Source organism: Siniperca chuatsi, linkage group LG23 (genome assembly GCF_020085105.1).
Source record: "Siniperca chuatsi isolate FFG_IHB_CAS linkage group LG23, ASM2008510v1, whole genome shotgun sequence".
In the NCBI taxonomy this organism is placed as follows: Eukaryota; Metazoa; Chordata; class Actinopteri; order Centrarchiformes; family Sinipercidae; genus Siniperca; species Siniperca chuatsi.
This window is the reverse complement of record NC_058064.1, coordinates 22007963-22025075: the sequence shown is the minus strand read 5'-3', so window position 1 is coordinate 22025075 and position 17113 is coordinate 22007963.

Below are 17113 nucleotides of genomic sequence, written 5' to 3'. Positions count from 1 at the left end.
ATATGTTAAGCATTTCCACATGCGGCAGCTATCCATAAAGTATGAATGCTTTAGCACTTTTAGTTTTTGAGATTTCAGCTTTCAAACATTGCTCCCCAGACTTCCCATTAAAAATTTTAATACTTGAAAAAATTATATATCACTGAAAATAAAGAAAAGTGATAGCATACATCTCATGAAAAACATGAATGATTTGACGATGAAACAAAGTTTGTAGCACTAGCAGTAGAGGAGTAGAGGTAAAAAAAATGAATGAATAATAATAACGAACAACAAGATTACTTTTAAAACGCATATCAATCAGTAATATTAAAGAGCGCGGGACTCGCATTGAATGATGAGCACTTGAGAACACACAAAATGCAGATGAACACACAAAATGACACATAATTGGCAAATAGGTTTGGGCCCACCACTGGCAAGCTGTAAGTACAGTATAACTCACTTTCTGATAACTTGAGGCAATGACATCACATGAGCCAGACTGCAGATTTTGTCTGTTTAAACTTAAAATGCTTACAACAGTCAAAATGTTGGTGATAAAATTCTAAATATCACACATTCTGTTAGTTTAGGGTGTATTGTCAAATATGCACACTGAGCAAAAAAGAAAATGTTGTGCATATAGTACAAATTACTGCAAGATTTGACCGATCTGAACACAATTTGAAACACTTGATATCTGCCATCAAGAGAACATTGCTCCCATAGACTTCCCATTATACATTTCAATACTAAAATTATATAAAATCACAGAAACATGATACAGCAAAGAAAAGTAATAGCATAAGTCTTATAAAGAATATGTACATTTTGAAGTTGAAACAAAGTTTCTAGGACAAATGGTACAGGAGTAGATAGACGCCAAAAAAAACCCCAGCAAAATAATATAAAATATTGATTGAAGATAACTAGAAACATTGCATTTCCTGCAGAAAATGCGTGGAAATGCTGAAAACTGAAATAATTGTGCAAAACCCTGCTGAAAAGAAATTTGAAATGAAACGCCTGAAAAATCTTAAAGCGCAAATGCACTGCTTAACAACCTGGAAGATCAACTAAAGAGGCTAAGAGCTGAAATTCGTTGCTAAAAAATCTGGAAGCTAAATCCTAATAATGTCATCACTGGAAGTTGCAAAGAGTTACCTGAAAAGGTGAAAGTTTAAATGCATTGTACTGCACTGCTAAAAAACCTGGAAGATGAAATGTAAAACTGCTGACCTAGATTACCAAATAATGCTGCTAAAGCTGGACACTTAGCTGTAATACTGTCAAAGCTGCATTCACTTCTATTAAGTTATTAAAAAAAGCTTAAAATTTTTAAAAAGCAGAAAAGGTAGAAAAAGGTGGGATAGAAGCAAAAATGTCCTTAAAGAGCTGAACGTTTAGACATTTGAATGGCTACTGTACATGAAAGTATGCAGAAGTAGTAGTCCACGTATAAGTGTATTAAGAAGACATAATTGCAAAGCATTGCTGCAAATGCAGAAATCTGCAATTTAATTCTCATCCATCCATCCATCCATCCATCTTCTTCCGCTTATCCGGGGCCGGGTCGCGGGGGCAGCAGTCTAAGCAGGGACTCCCAGACTTCCTTCGCCCCAGACACTTCCTCCAGCTCCTCCGGGGGGATCCCGAGGCGTTCCCAGGCCAGCCGAGAGACATAGTCCCTCCAGCGTGTCCTGGGTCTTCCCCGGGGCCGCCTCCCGGTGGGACAGGCCCAGAACACCTCCCGAGGGAGGCGTCCAGGAGGCATCCGGATCAGATGCCCTAGCCACCTCAGCTGGCTCCTCTCGGCGTGGAGGAGCAGCGGCTCTACTCGAGCTCCCCGTGTGACTGAGCTCCTCACCCTATCTCTAAGGGAGCGCCCAGCCACTCGGCGGAGGAAGCCCATTTCGGCCGCTTGTATCCGCGATCTTGTCTTTCGTCAACCCAAAGCTCATGACCATAGGTGAGGGCAGGAGCGTAGATTGACCGTTTGTCTTTCGCTCAGCTCCTTCTTCACCACAACGTCAGCGCCCGCATCACTGCAGACGCTGCCCGATCCGCCTGTCAATCTCACGCTCCATCCGTCACTCGTGAACAAGACCCCGAGATACTTAAACTCCTCCACTTGGGGCAAGGACTCCCCACCCACGCCAAGAGAGCAAACCACCTTTTTCCGGTCAAGAACCATGGCCTCAGATTTGGAAGAGCTGATTCTCATCCCAGCTGCTTCACACTCGGCTGCAAACCGTCCCAGTGCATGCTGCAGGTCCTGGTTTGAAGAAGCCATCAGAACGACATCATCTGCAAACAGCAGAGATGAGATCCTGTGGTTCCCAAACCGGACACCCTCCGGCCCCTGACTGCGCCTAGAAATTCTGTCCATATAAATTATGAACAGAACCGGTGACAAAGGGCAGCCCTGGCGGAGTCCAACATGCACCGGGAACAGGTCTGACTTACTGCCGGCAATGCGAACACAGCTCCTGCTCCGGTTATACAGGGACCGGACAGCCCTTAGCAAAGGGCCCCGGACCCCATACTCCCAGAGCACTCCCCACAAAGCGCCCGGGGCACACGGTCGAATGCCTTCTCCAGATCCACAAAGCACATGTGGACTGGTTGGGCAAACTCCCATGAACCCTCGAGCACCCGATGGAGAGTATAGAGCTGGTCCAGTGTTCCACGACCGGGACGAAAACCACTCTGCTCCTCCTGAATCCGAGGTTCGACTATCGGACGAATTCTCCTCTCCAGTACCCTGGAATAGACCTTACCGGGAGGCTGAGAAGTGTGATCCCTCTGTGATTGGAACACACCCTCCGGTCCCCTTCTTATACAGAGGGACCACCACCCCGGTCTGCCAGTCCAGAGGCACTGTCCCAGACCGCCACGCGATGTTGCAGAGACGTGTCAGCCAAGACAGTCCCACAACATCCAGAGACTTAAGATACTCAGGACGGATCTCATCCACCCCGAAGCCTTGCCACCAAGGAGCTTGCCAACAACCTCAGTGACTTCGGCCAGGGTGATGGATGAGTCCGCCTCCGGGTCCCCAGCCTCCGCTTCCTCTTCGGAAGACGTGACAGCGGGATTGAGGAGATCCTCAAAGTATTCCTTCCACCGTCCGACAACATCCCCAGTCGAGGTCAACAGCTCTCCACCCGCACCGTACAAGGTGTTGGTGAAGCACTGCTTCCCCCTCCTGAGCCGTCGGACGGTTTGCCAGAATTTCTTTGAGGCCGACCGATAGTCCTCCTCCATGGCCTCTCGAACCTCTCCCAGTCCTGAGTTTTTGCCTCTGTGACCGCACGGGCTGCAGCACGCTTAGCCTGCCGGTACCTGTCAGCTGCCTCGGGAGTCCCACGAGCCAACAAGGCCCGATAGGACTCCTTCTTCAGCCTGACGGCATCCCTTACTTCCGGCGTCCACCACCGTGTTCGGGATTGCCGCGCGACAGGCACCAGAAACCTTGCGACCACAGTTACGAGCCGCCAGCATCGACAATGGAGGTGGAAAACATGGTCCACTCGGACTCAATGTCCCCAACCTCCCCCGGGATCTGGGAGAAGCTCTCCCGGAGGTGTGAGTTGTAGACCCTGCTGACAGAGGGCTCCGCCAGACGTTCCCAGCAGACCCTCACGATACGCTTGGGCCTGCCAAGTCTGTCCGGCTTCCTCCCCCGCCAGCGGATCCAACTCACCACCAGGTGGTGATCGGTTGACAGCTCCGCCCCTCTCTTCACCCGAGTGTCCAAGACACGCGGCCGGAGGCCTAGGGTGTCCTGGTGCCACGTGCACTGATGGACACCCTTGTGCTTGAACATGGTGTTAGTTATGGACAAACTGTAACTAGCACAGAAGTCCAACAACTGAACACCGCTCGGGTTCAGATCAGGGGGGCCGTTCCTTCCGATTACCCCTCTCCAGGTGTCACTGTCGTTGCCCACGTGGGCGTTGAAGTCCCCCAGTAGAACAACGGAGTCCCCGGGTGGTGCACTGTCTAGTACCCCTCCCAGGGACTCCAAGAAGGCCTGGTACTCTGCACTGCTGTTCGGCCCGTAGGCCGCCACAACAGTGAGAGACCTGTCCCCCACCCGGAGGCGGAGGGACGCGACCCTCTCGTTCACTGGGGTAAACTCCAACACGTGACGGCTGAGCTGTGGGGCTATGAGCAGGCCCACACCAGCCCGCCGCCTCTCCCCACCGGCAACGCCAGAGAAATGGAGCGTCCAGCCCCTCTCGAGGAGACGGGTTCCCGAGCCCAGGCTGTGCATGGAGGCGAGGCCGACTATATCTAGCCGGTAACGCTCAACCTCCCGCACAAGCTCAGGCTCCTTCCCCAGCGAAGTGACATTCCATGTCCCTAGAGCCAGTTTCTGTGTCCGGAGATCTGGTCGCCGGCCCCCTGCCTTCGACTGCCGCCCAGATCTCTCTGCACCGGCCCCTCACGGATCCTCCTGCGGGTGGTGGGTCCACGGGAGGACGGCCCCACGTCGCTCCTTCGGGCTGTGCCCGGCCGGGCCCGTGGGGAAAGGCCCGGCCACCAGGCGCTCGCCGTCGGGCACCCACCCCAGGCCTGGCTCCAGGGTGGGGCTCGGTAGCGCCAATCCGGGCGACGTAACTGGCCTTGATTTTAAATAATCCATAAGGGTCTTCTGAACCGCTCTTGGTCTGACCCGTCACCCTGGACCTGTTTGCCATGGGTGACCCTACCAGGGGCATACAGCCCCAGGCAACATAGCTCCCAGGGTCATTCGGGTACTCAAACCCCTCCACCACGTTAAGGTGGCGGTTCAAGGAGGAGCAATTTAATTAATAAATTTAATTCTCAAAAAAAATAAATAAATAAATTAAAAAAATCGCTCAATTGCATTGCAATGCAATGCTGAACAACGTGGAAGCTGAACTGCATTAGCTAAAAAAGCTAAGAGCTGAAATACATTGCTAAAAAAGCTGGAAACTGTCGTGTGCGGTGCAGTATGAGGACCCAAATGCAGACGACCAGGAAGCGGTATGTGGATGAGGTAGCTGGATGACTACAGTATTTATTGGGGTGACAAAGCTTTCAGTTAAACTATCCGACAATCCGACAGGGAGCTGGAAAAGTTCATAGTCCACAGTCCAGGCTAGGCCCAAGGAACAAAGGATCCATACAAAAGAACTACAAAGGATAGCGGATAGCGGATAGCGGACAGCGAACAGCGCGCACGCACATGCGCGCACGCACACACTGAACAAAGGAAAAGACATGGACTAAATACCCTAAGGGAGGTTAGACAACGAGACACAGGTGCAAACAATCAAGGCGGGGCCTACAATCAAAACTAGATGGAAAGTAAACAAAGACAGGAAGTAATCCCACAAGACACACGAGGAGAGGAACACACTACAAAATAAAACAGGAAATGACAAAACCTCAAACAATAACAGAAACTAAACTGTAATACTGTCAAAGCTAGTCGAAAGTTGAACTCCAAAAGTCTTAATCCAAGTCACTAAACTTGAAAAACTAGACATAATGTGACTTGAGTGGATGTTCATAAAATTTGGTAAATGCCTACCCACAGTTCAAAGGTATCATTCCATGGTCAGATCTAGAGAGGCAGAAAGAGAGACAGAGAGATTTGTAGGAAAAGGTTCCTACAAAGCCCTATGCTGCCAGGAAAGAACAGCACAACAGATTGTAATAGTAATAGTGGTGGTAGTAGTAGTACTAAAGACTGTAGTAGTACTAGAAGTAGTAGCAAACACTTTAGTAGTAGTAGTAGTAGTGAACACTGTAATACTAGTAGTAGTAATGATTGTAGTAGTAGTAGCAAAGACAAACAGGGGACGTCCTCCAAAAGTGTACAGGACATTTATGACGTTCCCCATTGGTCCCCACCATAACGTTCTCTGCGGGATGGTACCGGGACATAACTGATGTCCGCAACAAGTTCTCATTTGGTCCTGGTGCAACGTTCTGAATGAGACGTAAATCAAACCTTCAGGGAACGTTCCCATTTGGTCCCTCGGATAACGTTTGCATTTGGTCCTAAAAAACGTATTAATAACCCGTTTTGGTCCCCCATAACATAATTGGGACGTTAACGGGACTTTCCTGGCACGTTTATTAATTTTTTCTTTTTAATAGCCTTGTATACACACATTTGTATATGTGCACTGCCGGCGGGAACAAGGTAGTCCTACCCCACACTGCTTTGACTAAACACTCAGAAACCACAGAGCATAATTTAAGTTTATTTTTTGTCATGACATTAAATATACATTGTTCCACATTTCTCTTCAGGTTTTCTTTTTCATCACAAATACAGACATTTTAACATTTTCCATCTTTATCTGCTATCTCATCCTTTCAAGTACCTCGAGAATATGCAGAAAATTTTTTTAGAAATCTATTTTGCATTACTAATCACACCTTTTTGCTTTGTTTGAGCACAAGTGGCACAACCTCTAAATGCAATCTCTGCAAAATTTTGGCATTTGGCATGTACCTCTTAGTAGACCTTTGTTCATATTTGTTCAAGGTTAGAACAAGGCATTTTACCATATAAGCTTCATCAGATTCATGAATCTCATAATGAATACTTAGACAGAATGAAATCTATTGGATGTACATTTTTAAAATCTGAAATTATAAATGACTGTCAACAGAAAAAGGATATTTGAAAATCAAGACTTAACATTAGACTGTTTCCTAATGAAGGTTTATTATACTTCAGCCTTCCCTTCAATCAACAGATAAATGCTTGGATTAAAGAAGAAACTGAGGCACTATAAATTTTAATTCTACTGATCAGGTGGGAGGACGAACATTTTGGTTCTAGTATACAATTATCAGATTCAAACTCTAACAAGTGTTTTAGTCAATGAAGCAAGCATTTCAAGATTGTACATCTTTGGTTCACAGCTGGTCCTGTGGGTCTGTCTTCAAGAATGATGTCTCTGGGTGCAAAAGCAAGTAGAGAAACTGCTCAATATTGGTGGAGATTTGCGCTCTCCAAGTGAATTCCAATTACATCAGTTTTTGCATATATGCATATCAGTTAGACTCTTCGGTTCTATTCACCCACACCTATCACCCATTCAGATGCAGATATCTGGAGTTAAATCACTACAGGATACATTGTGCTGGGTTGGGGAGGAGGAATGGTAAGGAAAACAGATTGACTTGGGTTTTGTTATTGACGGTGTCTTCATGATGGTCATACAGGAGTTGAGGTCAACAATGGAAGGAACCAAATACCTAGAGAAAACAGGGTGAAGGTTGCACTGAGAAACAGAAAAAACACTTCTGAAAAGAACCATCGGCAAAATCCATAAACCCTCTAAGATCTGCCATTACCACTTGTTTAAAATGTTGTCATGAGAGTTGGTCTGATGGTAAATTCCATTCCACTATTTCAAAAGGGCATTGCCACTTCGTAAAGCATAAACACTCACACACAGATACACCATACCTAGATTTGTCAGCAAAACCAACTTTACTGCAGCAACCATCAATGAGATTGTAATACAGTTTACTGTCATACATGCCAGTACTCACCTGACATATTAGAGGGGCCACTGGTGTTGCTACATCCAGTCATGGGAGTACCACCGATATTGCTGATCCCACCGAGCGTGGCAGGTTTGGGCTTCCTGTAATGGTAAATTTGAGGCTTTTGATTATCTTACACTGCACTGTAACTTTTACTCTCCTAATTTATCTTGTTTTTATTTTCTATTTAACTCTAATTGTATTCACATATCTTTTTATATTTCTCTATGTTGCCTTTATGTTTTAAGTAAAGCACTTGAATTGCCTTGTGGTTGAAATGTGCTATGAAAATAAACTTGCCTTGCCTATGTTAAAAAATACATACCCACTCGAGAGAAAATATTTGATATTTGATGGATTTTTTAAGATGGGGGTAGGGAAAGACACCATCTATGTCTACTCTATAACTCATTAATAAGAATGCCACCTTCTGTGTAAGGTACAAAGACATGCTGGGAACAGGATATGAAGATAGATGGTGATCTTTGGGATAAAGCTCTACAGAACACACACACAAATGCTTGGCCAACTCTAAGCACAGTCTAATTCAATTTAACCTCACTTCACTACTACTAAAACAAAGCTACACAAAATCTTTTTGCAGATGTATCACCACTGTGTGACAAATGCCATAATGAAGAAGCCACTCTTCTCCACAGATATGTTCTCTGTCCTAAATTAGCTCAATTTTGAGAATAGTATTAGTAGATAGTAATAGTAGAAACATATTCCAGATTTGATCAGATATGTTGGAAAAAGGCAGAGGTCCCACCTGTAAAACTATGGCTAGAAGAAATAGTAAAGCTCTCTCACCTAGAGAGAATACAGTTCTTCCTATTAAACAATCTGGATCAGTTCAACAGGATTTGACATCCCCTTCTCCAATACGATAACTCAAACTGAATAGCTGTACAATACTGATGACTCCCTTTGGAAATACATGATGTAATGTCCTGGGAAGGAGAGGGGGGTGGGATAAAGGAAGCTTTTTACTACTTCCATTTGGCTCTGTTTATACTTTCTGCTATTGACAGAAAGTACCTAACAAAAAAAGTAATTTTGCTTCATTTGGAATATTTATAAGTATGTTTTTATTGGTGTATAATCACCTGAAAATAACAATCATGGGAGGTAATGAAGGTGTGTACTAGCAAGGACACACCATCAATGGGATACGTTTAAATGATTTATTGATGAAACAAGATTGTGTGGGAGGCTTGACTCACTGTTTGCTTGGTTGACTACTATGTGTGGGGAAGCTTCGGTGGGGAATCTGCCGTAGCACCCGGGGACAACTGACCCCCCTCAGGACTCTATGGAGAGAAGGAAGGAGAGGAGGAAAAGGGAGAGAGAAATGGGGTGGGGGGGAGGGTGCAGAATGCGAGAGTGAAGAGGAGGTGCTGGGTTAGGCAGGTATTTATGGAAGTGGCATGGTTGAGGTGTGGCCCTCCTTCTGAAACTCTGCTAGATAACTCCAATTCACTAGCAAGGACCACACCATCAACGGCATATGATTTATTGATGAAACAAGATTGTGTGGGAGGCTTGACTCGCTTTTCACTTGGTTGCCTACTATGTGTGGCGAAACTTTAGTGGGGAGTCTGCCATAGCAACCGGGCATGACGGACCCCCAAAAGCCTCCACTTATTTTAGATAAGATTGAGCAGATCTGAGATCTTTGAGATCAGACCGAATGTAGCGGTGATATGCTTGGGAGGACTAACGGTCCAAGATTTGTATTAAGTGCTGATGTAAGAGGAAGGCGGCGAGAATTGAGCTGGCTCTTGACGTTAAAGTCCTCTGAGTAGTAAGTAAGTAAAGTTATCTGAGGATGGTTAGAGGCTGTGCCAGGGCTGCCAGTTAGAGTTTGGAGAAGAAGCTGATACCACTAAGGTAAACTTTGATGGTGTGTGTTTTGATAGCCATCACGATGTGGGCATAAGTAACAAAGCAGGACAAGGTGACAAGATCAGACAACAGGAAGGTTATGATATGCTGGTTGTGAAAGTTGCAGTCAGAAGAGAGGGTAGAGGGTGCTACGTTGTTGATGACTGAGTTCTGGGAGTTGGTGATCAGGTGTATGAGGGTAGGATTTACATGTTGAACGTCAGTGCCAAATATGGAGTAACCTGTGTTGGATGTGTATCTGCATGGGGGCCAAGCTTCTGAACTTCTGAAATGAGAGAGAGAGTCAGCGATAACGTCGGACTGACCGGGAACATGAGCTGTGTGAAGAACGTATTGGTGAGTAATGGAGTGCCAGGTTAAGCGTCGCATGAACGGCCTGATGGATGGGGTGTTGGAGCAATCTTTGTTTATTATGTTGACGGCTGCAAGTTTGTCGGAGTACATGAGGATGGACTTGCGGGACCATTCATGGCCCCACAGAATGGCTGCAGCTGCTATGGGGTAGATTTCAAAGAGAGCAGAGGAAGTGACCTGGCTTTCACTTGCAAGCTTCGGAGATCATGCTGCTGTGAACCATCTTCCATTGTAGAAACCCCCAAATCGACAGAAGGAGCGGCGTCAGTGTACAGATTTATGTCATGTGGGTGAATTGGTCATCGTAGAAGAAAGTGATACTATTCTAGTTGGCGAGAAGGTAGAGCCAAAGACGAAGTTGGGCATGACTTGCACTGTCCAGGGAAGTGGAACTCAAGAGTGATGGCATGGAAGAAGCGAGTGACAACAAATGGGAGACGAAGACTCATTCTTGTGGAATTATATGTAAGGCAAAGTTAAGGTGGCCTAGAAGAGAGAGAAATTGGCATTTGGTGCAGGATGGAGCGAGGAGGAAGTTGGAGATCAGAAGGCTGATACGGTTGAGCTTTTCGAATAGGAGAGAACTAGTTTAGTGTATTTAGAGTTAGTCTTATTGTGTGGTTTTTGCTTTGTTTATCTTGTTAAATAAATGCATGTGTATAATTATGCTGGTTTCTTTAATGACAACTCAGAGTTGAGACCAGGAGGCAGAGTTGCAGCCATCTTCGACTCAAGCCTATTAATCAACCCTAAACCTAAACTAAATTATAACTCATTCAAAAGCCTTGTTCTTAGTCTTTCACACCCAACCTGGAAAACACGACAGTAACGATGGTACACTATAACAATTCTATTTGTTATAGTGTACCTCCTGGTCCTTATTCTGAATTTTTATCTGAATTCTCAGAGCTTTTATCAAGTTTAGTCCTTAAAACCAATAAAGTAATTATTGTAGGTGATTTCAATATTCATGTGGACATTGAAAATGATAGCCTTAGTACTGCGTTTATCTCATTATTAGATTCAATTGGCTTTTGTCGGAGTGTACATGAAGCCACTCACTGTTTTAACCACACCCTCGACCTTGTACTGGTATACGGCATTGAAATTGAACATTTAATAGTCTTTCCACAGAATCCTTCATTATCGGACCATTATTTAATAACTTTTGAACTGCTATTACTGGACTACACGCCATTAGGCCAACACTCCTACTCTAGATGTCTATTTGATAGTGCTGTGGCAAGGAAGCGATCCCACAGAGGACTCCTATGCAAATCACAGACCCTCCCAAACTGATCATCTAGTTAATAGTGCTTCAGGCTCACTGCGAACAACACTCGATTCTATCGCCCCTCTAAAAAGGAAGATGATAAAAAAAGGTTAGCTCCATGGTATAACTCCCAAACCCACAAATTAAAGCAAACATCACAAAAACTTGAAAGGAAATGGCTTTGCAACAACCTGGAAGAATCTAGTTTAGTCTGGCAAGATAGTCTTAGCACTGTAGCCAGGCTGACAGAGAGTCATAGCTCTATTGAGTCATGTATTCCTATAGCCTTCTATAGTGACGACTTCATGAGTTTCTTTAATAATAAAATTCTAACTATTAGAGAAGAAATTCATCATATTCTGCAATTAACCGGTGCCGATTTGTCTTCGAACAAATGACTCTCTGTAATTAATTAATGTTTCCACTATCATTACATTATTACTATTTTAAAAATTCTAGGTGGCATTTGCATTGTGCTTCCCTCTCCCCCATCGCTGCTATGTTGAACTACAAATCCTTCAACCTCCTAGCTATCAATGGTAATTTGGTTATACTTATTAATTTAATTATTAATCTAAGTTCCAAATCAATAGTTTATTGTTTTTTATGAGACTCACTCAATTGCTTAGCTATCATTTCTCTTCTTTAAGAAGAGTGGTGCCCACAAGTACTACTATTCATTAAAGTTATTTAGAATTATCTTTGATAATTCTGATAGCCATAATTAATTGATCACACCTAGACAAGTGGGTGCCCCCCTTTAAACATTGTAAATCACAACACAACTCGGTGGAAGAATGCTCTCTGGTGCGGGTGGTTTTCCTCCCTTTTGGGTAAGGGAGCCCTTCTTGGCCTTCAGAAAATCTGTCAGCAGGTGTTTGGTGGAGGGAAGGCATTACTGTATTTCGTTGCCTTGTACTTGTACATGTGTAGTGACAATAAAGTTGAATCTAATCTAATCTAAAAATTATAAGAAGAGCGAGATCTATGTAATTACCGTCTATGATCTGTTTACATAGATTGGAGGGAACTGGAAAAGGATGGGAGATCCTGATCCCTTTCGAAAGGGAGGATTAGCTGTAGACAGGGTGAAGTTGCCGGTTGCCTGCTGGGCTGGAAAGTGTTGAGAAGGAAGACCAAAGTAAAGAGAGGAAGGGAATTGCTGCTACAAGGGCTGTGGAGGAGCCCTTGACATGGGCTGGGACTGGTGGAGCTTAGAGATGGAAGAGCCCTGACTTAAGCTGACTGCTGTGTTTGGAGGAAGTGGGCAGCTGGGGGCGCTGGCGTCCCGGTGCCAGAAACCCCAACTGATGCAGGCTGCAGTGGTTGTTGGAAGTAGAAAGCGGGGGTGCTGACATCCCCGTGCCAGGAGCTTCAACTAGGGCCAGCTGCAGTGGTTGTTGGAAGTGAGTGGCAGGGAGCGCTGGCATCCCAGTGCTGGTCCTGCTCCTGAACCTGCTAGATAGCTCCAATATATCTACAGAAAGCAAGGGTCATCTTCCACAGAGTCTGCCTTGTTGAACCGCCATGTTTGTAAAGTAAAGAGAGAAATGAATTTTCACTCTGAGTTAAGCTTGTGCGTGGTGAATGGAAAAAGCCAAAGCAACACATTGTGCTTCTACCTGGAATGAAATGTGCTATATAAATAAAGTTTTGCTTGCTTAATTCTGAACCGATTTCATGAAATTTCGATAGTTATAAACGTGAGAAATTGAACATGATACTGGTTACTTGTTGGAATTAAAGTTACTGGGGGCGGATCTAATCAGCTCTAAACTGAAACATTAACCTTCTGAATAGCCACAACTTCCACTGGGACATGCAGGCCCCAATCTATGAATAGGCAACATCTATTACATTGTTATAAAGCCACCTGGTTGCTACTTATTAAGTTTATACAGTTAGGCAAACCCAGGACCCTCGGTTACAATACCATTGCACTATTCTATGCATCTTAAAGAAAACTGAGACTATACTATACAAAAAAACATTATTCAAAACTTTGCAAATCTCTGCTGGTTACATCTGGTAGTTGTGGTGGCATTGCTGTAGGTGCTTCACCATCTGTTGCCTGGCGGAGATCTGCACTCTACTGAGCGCACTCTTCGGTTATTTATTGATCCTACGTGTCGAAAGCTTTTACAGATTTTCACAATTTAAACTGAGATTACACATTATGTGCAAAAGACATTTTAGTGGAACTGCCCTAACAAACCGACAGCTGTCTAGTGTGAACAGTCAGTGTTATAAAAACTGAAGAACATGCAGAGGTTTTGCTCTGAACTGAGTGACTTGATGCTGTGTAATATTTGAATGTGAGGGCAAAAACTGCTGTTCAATAAAATGACAGACAGCGCATAAAAGTGGTAACTTCAGATAGTCCTGATTAACAAACTAATATCCAACCAAGATTTTGATTCTTACTGTAAACCTCCACTAACTTATGTGCTTTGATACACGCTTTGATACGGACTGAATCAGTGAGGAAATGAAACATCGTTTCTGGCTCTGAAAGAGGGAGGAGACACAGAGAAACTCAGGGTTTGTTGGAATAAACAACTTGCCAGCAAGCAGGTTAGGTGTCACAGAGTCTGTTACTCACTGTTTAAGTTACCTCTCTTTCTGAAACTGAAAACCCAGTTTCACTCATCTCAGGATTAACTAACTCACTTCACTAAACCCCCTTTCTGGAATACACCCCAGAGGGTGAAATATATTTGTTATGCTGTCATTAAAATTTTATTTTAAGATACATTTCTACAATTTAATTTTTTATTTGATGTTACCGATTGCTTTGCACAGAAGTCAGAAAAAAACAATACATCTACTAAAAATGAATGAAAAATAACAGCAACAAAATGTGCACGGAATCAAGGGGGGTGAAAACTCTCATGGCACAGTATTGTGTCCAGAATCAGTGCAACAAGCAAATGTATAAAAATTTTAAGTGCGATGTTTTAAATATATACAAACACCAAGTTGTAGCCAAAAAATAGTTAAAAAATAAATTGTATTGTCTGACAATAACAATGGCATGTCTTATCGGTTAGAATTTCAGTCACAATTTGCATGAGTCATTAATTACAATTCATTTAAAAATGTCTTTTGTCTTTCAGGAATATTTTGAGCTTTGTGCAAGATTTAATCGAGACAGGTCTACAATAATTTATCATCATAACGATTCTTACTTAGACTGTAACTCAATGCTTACATTTTAATTTTTATTATTAATTTGTTGTAGCGACACCAATACAATGCCCTTTCAAGTAACCGCATGACATCAACTGAGAGAAAGAAGCAGTGCAGTAGAATGTGGGCAATGGTGTCAAGAGCACAAAAAAGATAAGGAGATAGGGTGAAGACACAGAATCCCACACCCCTGAAAAATCAATCAGAGAAATTTCTGGTGGCACCCATGTGGTTGCTGACATCAACTTAGCTGAACCAAACACCACATTTTATGAGGACAGACCAGAAATGGTATCACATACAGAAATGGATGAGGAAGTGGCTGGGCCAACACTGAGAGAAGAGTTGTTAGAGTGGGCCTCTACCTTTTGTGTAATGCATAACGATGCTCTGCTTAAAGTACTGCAACGACAGGGCCATGAGGTGCTCCCCTCCACTGCCAGAACCCTTTTTGACACAAGCAGAAAATTCATGGTCAAAACAGAAGAAGGTGTGGAGACCATAACATACAATGTGGCTGACCATCTCTCTCTGCACCTTAATAAACATTCCCCAGAATCAACACAAGACCTACAATCAATTAGTATTTCCCTGAAAATCGATGGCTTACCTCTTTTCAGGTATTCGAACAAATCACTCTGGCCAATTCTGTGTTCTATTAATTTGACACCAAAGTGCATTTTCCCCCCTCTACCTCTCCATTGCCTCTTCCAAACCCTGAGGATACCAATTATCTAAAGTGATTCAGAATGGTCTGGAATGGTCAGGCAGATCCCTCAAGGTTGAACTTGTGATGCACCAGCTAAGGCAATGGTGAGGTGTGTCAAGCTGTACTCTGGGTACTACGGTTGTGATAAATGCGATCAAAAGGGGATCTGGGCTGGGCGAATGCACAATGTTGTTGCATCTTGCAGCTTTGGATCCCTTGACAACTTTAGTGCCTTCCCATTTGAAAACAAGCTGCAGCAAATCAAGGGAATGGTAGGGAAAAATCAACTAATGCATGTGCCAACCACCTGGAGGAAACCACAAAAGTAAAATCAGTTCTCCTGCCAGTCCAGGTTTCAGTCTCAGTCCTTCTGCCCTCATCCAGTCCAGGTCTCACCTTCATGCCAGTCCAGGTTTCAGTCTCAGTCCTTCTGCCCTCATCCAGTCCAGGTCTCACCCTCAGCCTCAATCCTGCTGACAGTCTAGGTCTCAGTCTTAGTCCTCCTGCCAGTCCAGGTCTCAATCTCAGCCCTCTTGTCTGCCAGACCAGTTTCTCAACTGTTCCGTATCTCAGCAGCCATCTGCTCAGCTCTCTCCTGCCACATCACTGACCTAAGACACATTCAATGGCTTCTGTTAGTCAAGTGAGTAGAAAAGATGTCTCCAGTGTTTACAGTCTTTTAGGTCAACAGAACAGATTTGGAACCTTGCACCCTGTTAATCACTTATCCCCTTTGTTCTGATTTTGTCCCTCCTGACCAAACTGTGACTTTTGAACTATTAACTTCTACTACATTCACATCAACAGGGAAAATGTGATTGTTATTATTAATTTTTATTAATTATTAATTTTTTTTTTCAGGCCACAAAGCAGTATGTTGTACTGCACTTCATTACTGAAAATGAAGTGGAGGCAGCACTCTCAGGTAAGATGTTTTTGAAGATTTTGAGCAATTTGGATTTTTTATGATATCAACTCCATATACTTTGCTCACTGTGTTACAGGTTCTATATTGCTATTGACCACAAAGCAATGCTGGCACCTTGGTCAAGAAATGTGTATTGCCAGACAAGGACCTCGGGACAAAATATCCTGTGGAGGAGTCAGATCAAGATTCAAGCAGGGTGATGGTCCCAAGGAGAGGGAGGCTTTGTGCTGACATTTGGGATTCTGGGGGCGCTGTTGATCCCTGTAACAAACACACAATAAAATATGTGATAACCAAGGGATAGAAAGGCACTGCATAATTTGTGATCATGGACCACACATTTTACATTTAAGTTGACACCCAAATTAAGATTCCTTACACTCCTTCCACGCTACACAACACTCGAATCAAATACGAGGCAAAAACAAAACAATAAAGGGACCTCCCATCTTTTGAACTGCAGCACAATCTTAATCCAATAAAAAAATTGTGAACAGACAACTCACAGAGATTTCAGTGTGATGTCCATGGCTATGAGATCGTGGTGCTAATGATTTGTGGTTCTCCATTGTATTGTTGTCAGATGCCTGTGGTGTAAACTGGAAAGAGAGCAGGAAAAATAATGTTTTGTTCAATTACTTTTTTGCATTGTTGATAACATTTAATCATGCATCACTGTTGGTTCTGTAGCTGACGGAGGCAAAAAAAAAAGCAAAAAGGAAATAAGGCCACAAATACCTGAATGTAAATGATCCTCTGTGACTGCTAAGTAAACAGATTTCCCCAAAACAAATGTGGCCTTTTCAACAATCGATCATACAGTACAGTTAATAAAATTACTTCTCTCAATATGGTAGTTTGAAAAGCAATGCATCCTGTGGTGACAGATGATAGTCAAATGATTTTTTTGTCTTGCTTTGCAGCTGATTTTCATGATGACACATCAGAAGGTAACAAAAAATGTCCTATGAAAACAAACTAAAAAAAGGTCATATCTTTATATGCCTATAATGTGATTTCACTGTTTCCTGTTGACTATTGATAACACAGATGAAATTGTAGCCCACCCACCCCCACCCCAAAAGACCTTTGCGCCTACCAAGGGCTCCACAATGTAAGTATAGCTATATCAAAAGAAAATATATTTTCATATATTTGACCTATGAGAAAAAAACATTTTTCACTGTCTTTGTTTTGCAGTTGCTCCATCAAGTACTGACACCCT